The sequence below is a fragment of the Sander vitreus genome, chromosome 10 (genome assembly GCF_031162955.1).
Source record: "Sander vitreus isolate 19-12246 chromosome 10, sanVit1, whole genome shotgun sequence".
NCBI classification, from domain to species: Eukaryota; Metazoa; Chordata; class Actinopteri; order Perciformes; family Percidae; genus Sander; species Sander vitreus.
This window is the reverse complement of record NC_135864.1, coordinates 2,833,017-2,848,232: the sequence shown is the minus strand read 5'-3', so window position 1 is coordinate 2,848,232 and position 15,216 is coordinate 2,833,017.

The window sequence follows — 15,216 nt, the reverse complement described above, 5'->3', positions numbered from 1 at the left end:
CTTGCCCTCGTTGCCCGGCAACAGGAACAGGATGCGTTCAGGAAAGTCAGGCAGGGAAACAGACTCAAGGAGGAGGGTTCATGACAATCCATCTATCTAGTAGGGGTGGTACGGTTCATGAGAAAACATCCGAACAGCTCGGTTCGCTTGTCTCAGTTCGGAGCGTGTGTGCGTCGCACGGTCCGTCAGTCCACTGTTAACGGTCACTAACCACTTCCTGCCGTAGTGGCCACTTTATACACCTATGTTAAAACACTTACTGGAAACGACGAGGGGGATGAGCGTGACGAACGCAACACATGGCAGCTGATTGGACGAACGCGTCACGCGGGTCTGGCTGCTCCCGAATTTCAAAACAGACTCTAATGGCGTCTCGTTCTGAATACGATCTCGTGTTTTACGAAAATAGTTCACCGAAAAGTGTTTCTGAAAACATTTTAAGCGAGAAATAGGCCGTGCGGTTGCTGAATCCGTCTGTTTTTTTGATCGACAAAGGTCAGTTTAAAAGATTTTCGTCAGATATTGAGAGGCGCCGAGCCGACCGCTCCTCAGGTGGCGTGTGGCGTGCTGCAGGTCACGTCACGTGCAGAAAAAGTGGGAGAGATGAGGAAGGCTGCCCGGAGCTGGAGGATGCTCCAGCGTCGTATATAGTCTGGTGTGTGGGAACATTTGGGATTTCATGTTACCTATGATGACAGCAGAAATCAAACAATAGATAGAACTGCCACTGTGTGCATGTATTGTGCAACATGCATTCAATATGCTAATTTTAGCTATATATCATATGCTGAAGTATATTTCTGGTGTTAAAGATTAAAAGAAAAAATAACAAGGACCGTACAGAACCAAAAACCGTGATACGAACCCAACCGTGGATTTTGTGAACCGTGCCACCCCTACTATCTATCTGTCTGTCTGTCTGTCTGTCTGTCTATCTATCTATCTATCTATCTATCTATCTATCTATCTATCTATCTATCTATCTATCTATCTATCTATCTATCTGTCTGTCTGTCTGTCTGTCTGTCTAACTGGTCACATCTTAGTTCTTAAGACATCATACAAGTTGTTGTTCATGAGTTTTCAGTACAATATCATACGAAGTCGTTCATTACTTAATAAAACACATTGACTGGACTATAAGCCAACCCTCACTATGTGTGTCTCTGAGTGACAGAGAGGGAATCCTCACTGACAGTCACATCTAGTTAACTGTATTGATCTGCATTGTCTATCAGCTGTCAGCGCTCTGCTGGAGACTATTGATCTGATTACCTGTACTGATATCAGTGTTACACATCACAGCTGGACAGCACTGATGTGACAGAGAGCCTGTGCCTATCTTTCCTAAAAACCATCGCATTCACTCCCACTACATGTATTGACTGGTCAGCTGTGTGGAGGTGAGAAATCAGGCACTTTTCATGTAGTCTGAGGCTACATCTACGCTACTACATTTTGGTTTAAAAACAGATATCCTAGCATTTGGAGAAAATGTCATATAGACCAGTCCTTCCAGAAAAATGCGGAGTTTTTTTGTGATTGTTGCAGCTAAAAATCCTTGATTATGCTGCATGTTTTCTTAAAAAAAGCGATGGAATATGCGGGATATTTATGCAATTTCATGCGATGAAATCGTGGGAACTTGCAAAAACGGCGGTGTCATCGTGGCTTCATCGCGGGGTTTGCAGCTTTTCGATGATGTTCACGTCAGGTAATTACGTCACTTCATAACGTTCCCATGGCAACAGGGGAAAACGGCTGCTCTTGTGTGAAGTAAACGCAACATTTTTCATCTTTCTGATAAGATATTTGGGACTTTTTTGCAACGAAAATGCGGGGGATTATGAAATCATGCAAGCCCCACATATATTTTGCGCGGAAATCGCCAATTTATCCAGGGAAAGTGCGGCGTAGTTGAAAAAATGCGGCCCCCGCATAAATATGCGGACTTTGGCTGATTATGCATTGAATTATGCGATCGCATAATTGCGTTTTTCTGGAGGGACTGAAAGACGGTTTGCAGAGTTGAGTGTCTACACGGGAAAATGGGGGAAATGTTTAAGCTTTGTGGTGTGCTCCTATAGGAAGCTATGTGCTGGGGAGAAGCGTATACTATGTGCTAATGGTGTTATGTTCACTTGGTTTACAGTTTATTGTCCGTTTGGTTATTTTATTGTCTTGTCTTGAGTAATAGGGCTATTATGTCATCTTTTCTTCTAGTTAAGGTAACTACCGTTTTTTTCAACCTGGATATTTTCCTATGTTTTTGTGTCTAAGTGACTGATGGGAACAACTATCTTTGACATTGGTCCAGTGTTAAGCGAGATCGCTGCAGTCGGCAGCGGAGAAACAAGCTACAATGTAAGTTAATAGGGCAATTGTCCAGCTTGTATTTACCTTCACAAAAGTGCTTGTTTTTGCCGCTGACAGACTCAGATTAATATTCAAAGTGTCTGACAATATTATGGAAAGGATCCCTACAGAGATAGACCTTTAAAACCTCTTTGAGACCTTTCTATTTAACCAGAAACAGCTCTGAAGTCGCTGGCGCTAAACCCACCAGACTCCATTTAAAAAAACAACAATTTTAGCGTGTATAGAGCCAACATATTATATCTGTATGTGAATATGTAAATCAGTAAACTCTGTGTTCATTTCAACCAAAACTAGAGTTGTGATGGTTGGAAAAGTGGACACACGACCCAAAATGGCTTTTCATAGTTTTATTTTGTTTCTGTCGACTTTGAATGAAGTGTATTTTACGATGCTAAATTTACTGTTTAGGTACATGGTGGGTTTAGCGAATGCGATTTCGCAGATGTTTTTATGTTTAAAAAAGGATCTTACTCTTTAACAGAAAGGTCGACCTCCTTAGAAATCCTTTCCATAATGTTGTCAGACACTTAGAATATTAATCTGAGTCTGTGAGCACTTTTGTGAAGGTAAATACAAGCTGGACAATTGTCCTATTAATTTACATTGTACCTTGTTTCGCCGCTGCCGACTGCAGTGATCTCACTAAATACTAAACCCAGGGCTGGCTCTAGCCCTTTGGTTGCCCTAGGCGTCTTGCATTGCCAGATCACAGCAATGTGTCAGCGATAGAGTAGCAATGTATGCTAATTTTAGTTTAGAGCTTGCATGTAAGTTAGATGGCACCAGCATTTTGTCAATTTAATAATCAGGTTGACAAGCAAACGTGTGGCTGAGACGGCGCCCTATGATGATTATGTTTAATAAACCTGTTTTATTTCGCTTGTCATTCTAATTCTATTATTAATGAGAAGTAGACCTAAGGGCGACACGGCGCCCCCAACACATTTGACGCCCTAGGCAATCGCCTAGTTCGCCTATAGCAATCGCCGGCCCTGACTGCACCAATGTCAAACACAGTTGTTCCCATCAGTCACTTAGACACAAAAACATAGGAAAATAGGGTTGAAAAAAACAGTAGTTACCCTTTAAGTGGTGCTGATGAGTGGGGGAGTTCAGGGAGGGATGGGATATGTTGATGTTGTAAATGTTATGTTTTCTAGGCTGTTTTAAAAAATAAATAAACATTTTTAATCATAAAAACTAATATGTTTTGTTACGTTTACGCCTCACGTCCACACAACTCCGGTGTTGCCTAACCACTAAAACGGAGCCATTTGGAAACACTGCTGCCCCCGTTTTGTTTGAAAACTCCAGGGTTGCATTTATTATTTATTTTATATTAATGTTCAATATGTTTGTTTGTGTATGTATACACCAATCACCAAGGCACGTGATTATTTACCACGTAGGGTAACTACTGCGGCAATAAACTCCTTACTGATTCTGATTTTAAAGTGTTTGTAGTCGACAAATGCAGTAAATAAAGAGATCGTACCTGTGTGTGTACTGTTGTCAGTACTAATGGGATAATGAACGTCTATTTAAGAGGTGTCAAAGGTCCACCCGTCACCCTACTGTTGATGTTCCTGTCGTCTGATTGGCGGCCTGTGTTAATTAAGCCACTTTGTCTTCTCTCTGCACAGCAATTAATGCTGATATGCATACTTACGAAAGCACCTATCAAACAAACCACCCCCCATTCATTTGGATTTACTGAGACACTTCTCAGCCACACTGAGCTGATTCTGTCAAACCTGTAGTTTCACTTCAGGGCAGAATATTATGGGACCATTCTGCTGTTATTTTGCACCTTTTGGCCCATTAATGTATTTTTTTTTTTACATTATCACTGTGTGGTAAAACAAAGGAAAGTATTGACTCATTTGAAAAAAATACAACTAATTCTTAACTTGTTGATACATGAAGCAGCAGTTGCAGAGATCAGGCTGTTACCACGAACCATTCGCACATATAGATACTAAAAGTAAAGCACTGTATTCATATGTATTCCATGTATTTATTACTGTATACCCACATTGACTGCTGATCAATACGAGCACAAAGATCCCCGTAAGGTAACGCAGTGTGAGAGTGTGGAGGGAGAGAAGACAGACGGAGGAAAATAGTATTATTTCGAGAAAAATGTTGTACTAGTTGCTTAGTTTTTTTGTTTCTTTTTAGCCCCCTGGTAGCCTTTAGTCTCTAGAAAGAGCCAGCATCTACGCAAACCTACGTACCTGTGCGTGGAGGACCGCACATTTTCTACGAGTAGTAAACATTAGCTTCAGGCTAACGCCAGCTCCATGGCTACCTCCACACCTGGCGAGTCCCCACTTCCCCACAGGATTTCCTTGTTGCTTGAAAATGCAAACAAAGAAATTGCTGACCTTAGGGAAGAAGTTCGTCGGCTCTCCGAGGACTTAAAAACCAAAGATGCCTTGTTAACAGCCTACCTGGACGTTGCTCAAAATCAATCGCTCCAAATCACAACTGTCTTGGCGGCTTTCCAGGATACTGCGCCTTGGGACCCATCCGCCTGCCCACATCCATCTTCTTGCTCGACACCGACCATCAGGCCATCCTGGACTAAAGTGGTTTGCGGCCGAAAGAGAGCCTCGAGTAGGGCTCCATCGCCTCCTGCCCTCAGCCTCTCCAGTCGCTTCGATGCCCTGTCGAAGCCGAATGTTTCCCCGGTAACAGCCGATGTGGTTACCTGGGCTCGCCCTGCTTCAAAGCCGACTGACCAGCTGTCGTCACGGGAGAGGACCGCTGCCTCACGGCGAAAACTTCTGAGGGATGCGGTAGTCAGACGGTCCGATGGCCTCCCTTGCCTGAACCGGCCAAATGACAACGTTCCTCAAAAACAATCTCCCCCACCGAATGGTAAGCAATATTCCTCTTCTTTTCCTTGTCCATCTGAAACCGATACTGGCTGTTTTGTTCCTGCCGCCGGCCATTCACGCCCCCCCCATTCCTTGTCCACTCTTCCCCCCAACCACAATAATTATTGGTGACTCCATCACCCGGGATATACGTTTTTTTAATGCTGTCACACAATGCTTTCCTGGAGCCAAAGTTGCAGACATCCTGGTTAAAGCTGTGGACCTGATACCCTCACTCCGGACCTCTATTAAACACATCGTGGTCCATTGTGGACATAAAGACATCTCCTATCAGCAGAGTGAACGCACAAAGAAAGACTTTGGCACTCTCATTGAAGCATTAAAAAGCACTGGGAAGAAGATTTTTATTTTTATTTTATTTCACTTCCATCTCGAGGTCGCAGAGTATGCCTTTTTAGTAGACTACTCACCCTCAACACCTGGCTCCAGCATACATGCAACATCCACAAGATAGGTTTTATTGACAATTTTAATCCGTTTTGGGAACGTGGCTCCCTGTTCAGCAGGGACGGGATTCATCCCAATAGACGCGGCAGCCAGATGCTATGTGAGAATCTGCGGCATGCCGTGCATTTGTTGACTGTTTGCACCCCGTAAACACACGCACAAGCACACTTCCCAGTCTCACTCTCCCATAAGCTCTCACTCCTTTACAAATAACTCTGCTCACCCACCGAACAGCTATATCATTCCAGTAAGAATCAATAATATCAGTAATCACAGGTACAGCGCTACACGCTCCTCTGTGCTTCCTTTGGAGCAGCCACCCATTCATAATCCCATAACTACGGTGTCTGTCCCCCGACTGAGATCGGTAAAATCAAACGTAAACCAGCGAGGTGCTATACTTAACAACCTAATTGGAATTAAAACAATCACTGCAACGATAGAACAGAATAGGAGAATCAAATGTGGACTATTAAATATTAGATCTCTGTCTTCTAAAGCAATATTGGTAAACGATTTGATATCAGATAATCAAATTGATCTATTCTGTCTTACTGAAACATGACTGGGACATGAAGAATATGTTAGTTTAAATGAAGCCACTCCTCCCAGTCATAATAATACTCAAATCCCTAGAGGCTGAGGCCGAGGAGGGGGAGTTGTAGCCATATTTGACTCAAACCTGTTAATCAATCCTAAACCTAAACTTAATTATAACTCCTTTGAAAGCCTTGTTCTTAATCTTCAACATCCGACATGGAAAACATTACAGCCAATCATATTTGTTGTTGTTTACAGAGCACCAGGCCCGTATTCTGAGTTTTTGTCGTGTGTAGTCCTAAAATCAGATAAAATAATTATTGTAGGTGATTTTAATATCCATGTGGACGTTGACAGCAATAGCCTTAGTACTGCCTTCAACTACATTCAATTGGTTTCAGTCAGAGTGTGCATGAGGCCACACACTGTTTTAACCACACCCTCGACCTTGTGCTGTCATATGGCATCAAAATTGAAGATTTAATGGTATTTCCACAGAATTCCTTATTATCAGACCATTTTTTAATAACTTTTGAATTCCTACTACCCGACTATACGAAATTAAATAAAAGCTTCTACACTAGATGCCTATCTGACAGTGCTATAGCTAAATTTAAAACAACAACAGCATTTAACTCAATGTCGTGTTTTAATATAACAGAGGACCTTTATGTTAACGTTAGTCCCTCCCAAACTGATAATTTTGTAGACGGTGCTACGGCCTGCCTATGGACGACTTTTGACTCTGTTGCTCCTCTCAAAAAGAAGATGGCGATGCAAAGGAAACTAGCACCTTGGTATAACTCCCAAACTCGCAAACTAAAACAAATCTCACAAAAACTTGTAAAAATGGCATTCCTCCAAATTGGAAGAATCTCGTTTAGATTGGCCAGACAGTTTGAAAACCTATAGGAAGGCCCTCAGAAATGCCAGATCAGACTATTACTCATCATTGATAGAAGAAAATAAGAACAACCCAAGGTTTCTTTTCAGCACTGTAGCCAGGCTGACTGACAGCCACAGCTCTACTGAGCCATCTATTCCTCTAGCTCTTAGTAGTGACGACTTCATGAGTTTCTTTGATGATGATAAAATTATAACAATTAGGGATGGAATTCATCACCTTTTGCCCTTAACTTCTAACGGTTCACCTTTGAATGCAGGAGTGCTAGAAAGAACGACAGGACCTGACATATACTTGGACTGCTTTTTTCCTATAGACCTTCAACAATTAATGCTAAAGGTCTCTTCAGCAAAGCCATCTACCTGTCTCTTAGACCCCATCCCAACGAGACTACTTAAAGAAGCGTTATCTGTGGTTAACACTTCATTACTAGATGTGATCAATACGTCTTTATTAATAGGTTATGTACCGCAGTCATTTAAAGTAGATGTGATAAACCCTCTTCTGAAAAAACCCACCCTCGATCCTGAGGTCCAACTATAGACCTATATCTAACCTTCCCTTTCTCTCCAAGATCCTTGAGAAAGTAGGATAGTTCTAGACTACCGGGGTACCTTAGCTTCTCTCTCCTCTCGCTTTCCATCTGTGTGTATTCATGTCCCAGATCATAATCAGTTATGTGACTTTTTACATAGGAATAGTCTATTTGAGGACTTTCAGTCAGGATTTAGAAAGCATCATAGCACAGAGACGGCACTGGTGAAAATTACTAACGACCTTCTAACTGCTGCTGACAAAGGACTTGTCTCCATACTTGTCTTATTAGATCTTAGTGCTGCATTCAACACTATTGACCATACCATCCTTTTACAGAGACTGGAACATTTAGTTGGCATTAAAGGAATCGCACTAAGACTCGGACCAGTTCTATTCTCCTCATATATGCTTCCTCTAGGCAATATTATTAGGAAACACTCAATTAACTTTCACTGTTATGCGGATGACACCCAATTATACTTATCAATCAAGCCAGACGAAACCAGTCAGTTAGCTAAACTTCAAGTATGCATTAAATATATAAAATCATGGATGACCTACAATTTCCAGCACAAAGTTATTGTGCTGGGCCCTAAACACCTCCGAACATCATTATCCGAAGATATAATTACTCTGGATGGCATTGCCATGGCCTCCAGCACTACTGTCAGAAATCTAGGAGTTATTTTTGATCAGGATATATCCTTTAACGCCCACTTAAAACAAACCTCTAGAACAGCCTTTTTTCACCTTCGTAACATTGCCAAAATTAGGAACATCCTGTCTCAAAACGATGCTAAAAAACTAGTCCATGCATTTGTTACTTCCAGGCTGGACTATTGTAATTAGTTACTATTGTAATTCCCTATTATCAGGATGCTCAAATAAAACTCTTAAGACTCTCCATCTGATCCAGAAAAGAGATCATATTTCTCCTGTATTAGCTTCTCTGCATTGGCTTCTTGTAAAATCCAGGATTGAATTTAAAATCCTTCTCCTGACCTACAAAGCTCTAAATGGTCAAGCACCATGATATCTTGAAGAGCTCTTAGTACCTTATTGTCCCACTAGAGCACTGCGCTCCAAGAATGCAGAGTTACAGTACTTGTGGTTCCTAGAGTCTCTAAAAGTAGAATGGGAGCCAGAGCATTTAGTTCTTAGGCTCCTCTCCTGTGGAACCAGCTCCCAGTCTGGGTTCGGGAGGCAGACACCGTCACCACTTTTAAGAGTAAACTTAAAACTCTCCTCTTCGATAAAGCTTATAGTTAGGGAGTGAGGAGTCGCAGCGTTCGCCTAGACCGGCGGGGGAAGGTGTGTAGCCACAATCACGGAACACAGCCTCCCTATCTCCCCTTCTCTGCAGCTCTTAGTTATGCGGTTATAGTTTTAGACTACCGGGGTACCTCCTTGGACACACTGAGCTTCTCTCTCCTCTCTCTTTCCATCTGTGTGTATTCATGTCCCAGAAATGCTTGTTATGCGGGGAGCTTATTCCCCGGAGTCCTTATGTTCTTTTTCCGCCCAGCATCATCATCTTGGATCATGATGGCACCTACATCATGGTGGCAGCTGTCGCCGTGGTCCTGCCCTATGCCCTGCTGTGCCCTATTACACCCTGCGACGCTCTGCAATGCCCGGCTTCGACTTGCTATGTCCGGCCAGCGCCCTGCCACGCCCTGTTACGCCCTGCTGTGCTCTACGACACCATGAACTATTACAACTACTACTTCTAGTCATTATCTTTATTGTGACTATTATTGCCATTGTTCATCACACCCCCAACCGGCACCGTCAGACACCGCCTACCAAGAGCCTGGGTCTGTCCCAGGTTTATTCCTAAAAGGGAGTTTTTCCTCGCCACTGTCACTCTTACGCATTCATGCATGCTCTTGGGGGAATTACTAGAATTGTTGGGTCCTTGTAAATTATAGAGTGTGGTCTAGACCTACTCTGTCTGTAAAGTGTCCTGAGATAATTCCTGTTATGATTTGACACTATAAATAAAATTGAATTGAAATTGAATTGAATTGTAATGAGGAGGTCAGGGTGGATGTTTGGGTCCTAAAACACAGAGCTCTCAAGACGGGGAGTGGAGTTCATGTCCTGGAAGAAGTTAAGAAGAAAACACAAGACTTTCACCCAGTAAACAGGTGTTCATGTCCCAGGAGTACTACTTAAGGGGGCCGAACGTTTAAACCAAACCACAATCTTTTCTTCTAATTTAACTAGTCGTTTTGGTGTCTAAACGTAACTGTCATGTGACTGATTGGCTAAACTTCGTCACGTGACCGGCCGGCAGTCGCCGTAATTCCTACGATATCGTACTAACCTGTTTGAGAATGCATTCACAGCGCTGCGGAGGAGGGTCTGGCTAGGCCAAACAGCATTTGGGATGGGAGAAAAACGCGCTCTGGTTTATTGCCATTTCTTTGAATCAATCACAATTGCCATGGGCGCAGCTAAGCGCCGGACAGAGCCACAGTGCCTCTGCAAAATAGTCTCGGGAAGGAACTTGTTTTGGTGGAACATGTGAACACGTTCAAAAGTAGCTTTAGTCGTGCAACAGAAAACTCAGATTGGACAGATAGTCTAGCTAGCTGTCTGGATTTACCCTGCAGAGATCTGAGGAGCAGTTAACCATAGTCTTCAGAAATCAACCCGGAGGTTAGAACGACAACACAGAGACAGAGGAAGGGGACGCACATCCAGCAGAATTTCCGGTGGCACCGGAGCAATCCCGGAAGTGGAACATCGTGGATATAGACTAAATTAACTGCAACGACTTAACAGTCATTTGACCGGTCGGCTAAACTTCACTACGTGACCGGCGGCAGTAATTTTATAAGCGATACGAATTGTTGTGATGCAGTTTTCAAATGATATCCTAGAACCTGTTGATGAGAATGCGTTGCAGGCAGAGAGTGGATCAGCAGCTCATGTTTCTGTATCTTGTCATGTGACAGACGAAGAAGTAATTCAAACGATTGTCTGCAGCAGTTTGCACGGAGGGGGACGTTAGTAACCCGGCTAACATAAAGAGGAAACACAACTTACTCTGTAAAGCACGACCCCAGCGGAACCTTATTGAGTTGTCTTTTATTATAAAATAAGATACTCCTTTCACACAGCAGAGGCCAGAGAAGAAAGATGGCTTTGCTCTAGCTTTGTGTTATGCCTAAGGCATAATACTGTAACGCTCTCACTGCAAGCAAACCTCATAGAAGAAAAATAACTCCAGTATTTGTACAGTGTTTGGAGAAAAGAGAGTTGAAATGTGGTGAGACTTTACATCGAGACTAAAGAACATACAAGATGAGATATTAGAACTGCAACGATTAAAGCTATAGTGCTAATGATAGTTTTTAGAGATGCACCGAATCCACTGGTTAAGATTCTGCCGAATCTGAAACACAGCTCGTATTCTTCCAGATGTTTCATACCAGATGTTGTAACAGCGGTGATGTTGTGTATAGTTTAGGGTCCTCGCCACCACCAGACTAATCAGCATTGCAGATTGAACATGTAGCTGGACTTGAATGGCCTTCTTTTGACTGAAAGTACTGCCAAACAACACTTTTTCTGCTCACCAGTTCCATTTCCACTTCCTCTCAGCCTGCTGCATTGAAGCTCCACCTACGTAAACACCTTCCTGTAATCAACGGCGGTACAAATTCTCTCCAGTCCAGCTTCTTAAATGTGAATATTTTTCTAGTTTCTTCTGTCCTCTGTGACAGTAAACTGAATATCTTTGAGTTGTGGACAAAAGAAAAAATTTGAGGACGTCATGTTGGACTTTAGGAAACACTGAGCCACAATTTTTCGCCATTTTCTGACGTTTTATAGACCAAACAACTAATCCATTCATCTAGAAAATAACCGTTCGTTGCAGCCCTAGGTGATATATACAATACATTTATGCTACACTCCTGCAAATTAATTAAAGAATAAGTTGATGAAAGAGTTTGATGTAAAGGAACGGACAGAAAAAGATATATATATATATATATCACCAACAAAATAAAGAGTTCAGTCTGTCCAGCTCTTCCTCTTTCCGTCTTATCCTTTTTTCCTCCTCCTTTTGTGTTGCCGGTCAACTGGCTAACGGGTTAATTAGCCGAATGAAGTGCTCTGCGGAGGAAATGTCAGGCTCACTGGCTGCGGTTTGACTTCCTGGACAGGAGGTTAAAGGACGATAGCAAGGTTGACTGAACCTTTTCCCTCTCACCTTTATCCAAATGTCACCCAGGAACCATTAGCGTGGGCTTCTGCCCGGGGGGAGCGCTTCATGTGGCGGACTGAAGATGAGCAACCTCGCCGTTGCTGATGGATCCAACGACCCCGAGACGCTCCTGAACGCTCAAGCAGCATGAAACTGCAGAGGTTTAACGGGACGAAAAGACGAGTCCTCACTTCCTGTTTCTGAAGGTCCTGCAGGATAGGGATAGGATGCATTTATGGCTTCTGGGAATAGGCGGAAATCGCGCGCGCAGGGGAGGGGGGTGGAGGGGGTGCGGGGGTCAGGGGAGGTTAGGACTAGGGGTGTGGAAATTAATCATTGCATCGATGCGGTGACGGACCATAATCGATTATTGATTTTCTAGTCGCTGCTTTTTGGTTTTTGCCTGTTGTCTGTTGTTTGCTGAGTTTATCGTAATCGAATCGTGAGACCAGTGAAGATTGTGTGTTCATGCATGAGGTCATGAATAAGAGGCTATGAACTCTTATTCCTGATGATTCATAAGATATAAAGGAATGAAGTAATGCACAAATCATGAATTAATTCATGTTCCCTTACCATAAAGTCTTACCATAACTGTAGTTCAAGCCTGTGGCAGCAGTTCCAAATAATTTGTTAAGTGCCATGTGATGAAAAATACCTTTTCACAGTTTTTCATAAGTTCAGTGGGTGCATTTTCCAAAAGAATGCTTTCATTCTGAAAAATAAAGTTGGTCCCACACAAAACTCACTCAATGTCTTTTAATATTATTTCTTAGATGTGCTACATACCAAGAACGTTCATGAATATTAACTGAGATACCCCATTATGTTGTGAGCAGTAGGCCTACGTGTGCTGTTGGCAAACTTGTGTCTAATCTGTCTGTGTCTATGTCTGACCTGGGCTGGCACATGTTCACGTTAAAAAGCGTGTGCGTGCACGAGCACTACGGTCACGCGCAAACGGTCCCGGTTTTAGTTCCGGGAAATCTGGTCACCCTAGTAAGTAGACAAGAATCACTTCATCCGATGTTTAAAGTGAATAAAATAGCTTTGCCAGCCTACTTACCCTTACTCTGACTGGAGTTCCACAACTACACATATCCTATACAAGTACTATTTTGGCTGTATTATTTGTGTCCCCTTCAATAATTGCTCTTAGCAAATGTTATTTATTGCCCCCTCCCCCGCCGCATCTGTTAGATGAAATTTAAAGTCGCTTTACAGAGCAGAATAAAACGTCACAAAAAAAACAGTAGGAGCCTGGGCTGGCTGGCTGAGCTGTGGAAAGCATAGTCGTAGAATCGATGACACTACGATCAATGTATCAATACATTTCCAGGATAATTGCCTGACACGCTCATGCTCTTTGTTGCCGTTCTCAAACTCTGTTCACTTCGGGAAACAACAACAAACTCCGAGCTAGCGAGCTACACGCTGAAAATGTCAAGTTTTAAAGAACATTTGAATCGTTCAACAAGGCAGGCCTGCTTGGTTCTTTCGGGGAATGAGTGTAAAGATTTACAAAGAATATGTTTACGGCATTTCCTCTCTAACTGGGACGTTTTGGGACTGATTGGTCCACTGACCGTGGACGAGGTACACACAGAGATACACTGGTAAGAGCAAAAAAAAGCAAACAGTACTGAAAAGTCAGAACAACTCGTGTAACGCAAGTCCCTTTCGTCATCTTGTGATACCCTCACTCCGATTCTCTGCTGGGCACGTCTGTGCTGCCTTCTGGCTGCGCTGCTGTTTTGTTTCGTCCTCCGCCACTCGCCATACCACACCGGGCGCGTCTCAGAAGCGGAGCAGCTTGCTGCCCGACTGACATTTAGCCTGGGAAAACCCTGACAAACTTCCGCCACATTTGAGATTTGCTCTGCAAGTCCGTCTGGCCAAGAGCCCATTCAAGCCCATTTCCAATTTTTCCAAATCGAGGCACCAATCACAACCGTTGAGGCGGGCTTTACACCAATCACAACCGTTGAGGCGGGCTTTACACCAATCACAACCGTTGAGGCGGGCTTTACACCAATCACAACCGTTGAGGCGGGCTTTACACCAATCACAACCGTTAAGGCGGGCTTTACACGATGACTGCTCTGCATACGTCATCTCCTTCATCGCTCTGATTGGTTTTAGGTCTATCCAATTGCGCCCAGAGGTATTTGAGCGCCGTCCGTTGGTGACGCCCCTTTTGGAAATGGGCTGTGAATGATCCTTCCCCAGAAGCTAGTATCTACCTTCCACTCCAAGCACTCCTACAGTTAAACTCCATGCCTTCTCTTTTCAGCCTCCAAGATGAATCTCTCGTTGTCCGTGGTGTTGTAGAGGAGACATAAACGATATTTGTGGGTGTGTTTTGGTGAATTGAATGGATAGTCTCGCTGTTTCCCTGCCTGTCCGGCTGTCCAAACGGCCCGTGGCTCGCGTGAAAATAGACCTGGCGCCAGAGGAGGCGTGGCAATCAGGAGAGTCGGGACTTTTCCTGGTGGGTCGGTAGTGTTTCGAGGCCGCGAGGGCCGGTCTGATTGTCCGCTGCCCGGCCGCTGCCCGCTGGTCAAACTGTGCAGCCTCTGTTCAACCCGTATGGCATGCAGCAGCCTCTTATTTCCGAATATTCATTCCAGTATATTTTTTGGTCCCACTCCGCCCCTGCCTGGTGCGTATATATTTAGCGGAGTGCGGAGAGCCGCTTCACACACGCTTCTGGGAGGCGCTGTGGGGCAGCTGGTGGAATATCTAACATTGACTTGAATGGCTGTGATTGCTCGCGGGGCACGCCACGCGCCCGAACGCAGCGCAGACGCACCTGGTGGAAATTAGGGGTCAGATTTATCTTTGGACCCCTCGTGGGGTCCCGACCTTCAGGTATACGTATCTATACATATATGTGAAGTGTATATGAAGTTTTAAAAGACAACCTGGAAAACACTTAAACAATAACTAAACATTAGTTAATCTAACTATGATGGGCTAATATTGTCAGAATGTGATGTTATTCTCGGGATGTAAGGTTATTCTATTTGACACTAATTTACGTACACAATGCTATTCTTTTACTTGCACTATATGTCTTGTTTTGAATGTATGTACAATTGTATGTTTTGTATTGTATTGCCATTTAACTGAAAAGTACTTTAGTTTAAAAGAGAAATAAAAAAGGGTTAATCGAGAGATTAACATACTTTGGTTCTCAGTTAACCGTTACTGTATGTAAGTATTGTAATACATTAAAAGTTAGAAGTTAATATACACGTTCTACATGGTTTTGAAGCTTAACAGTG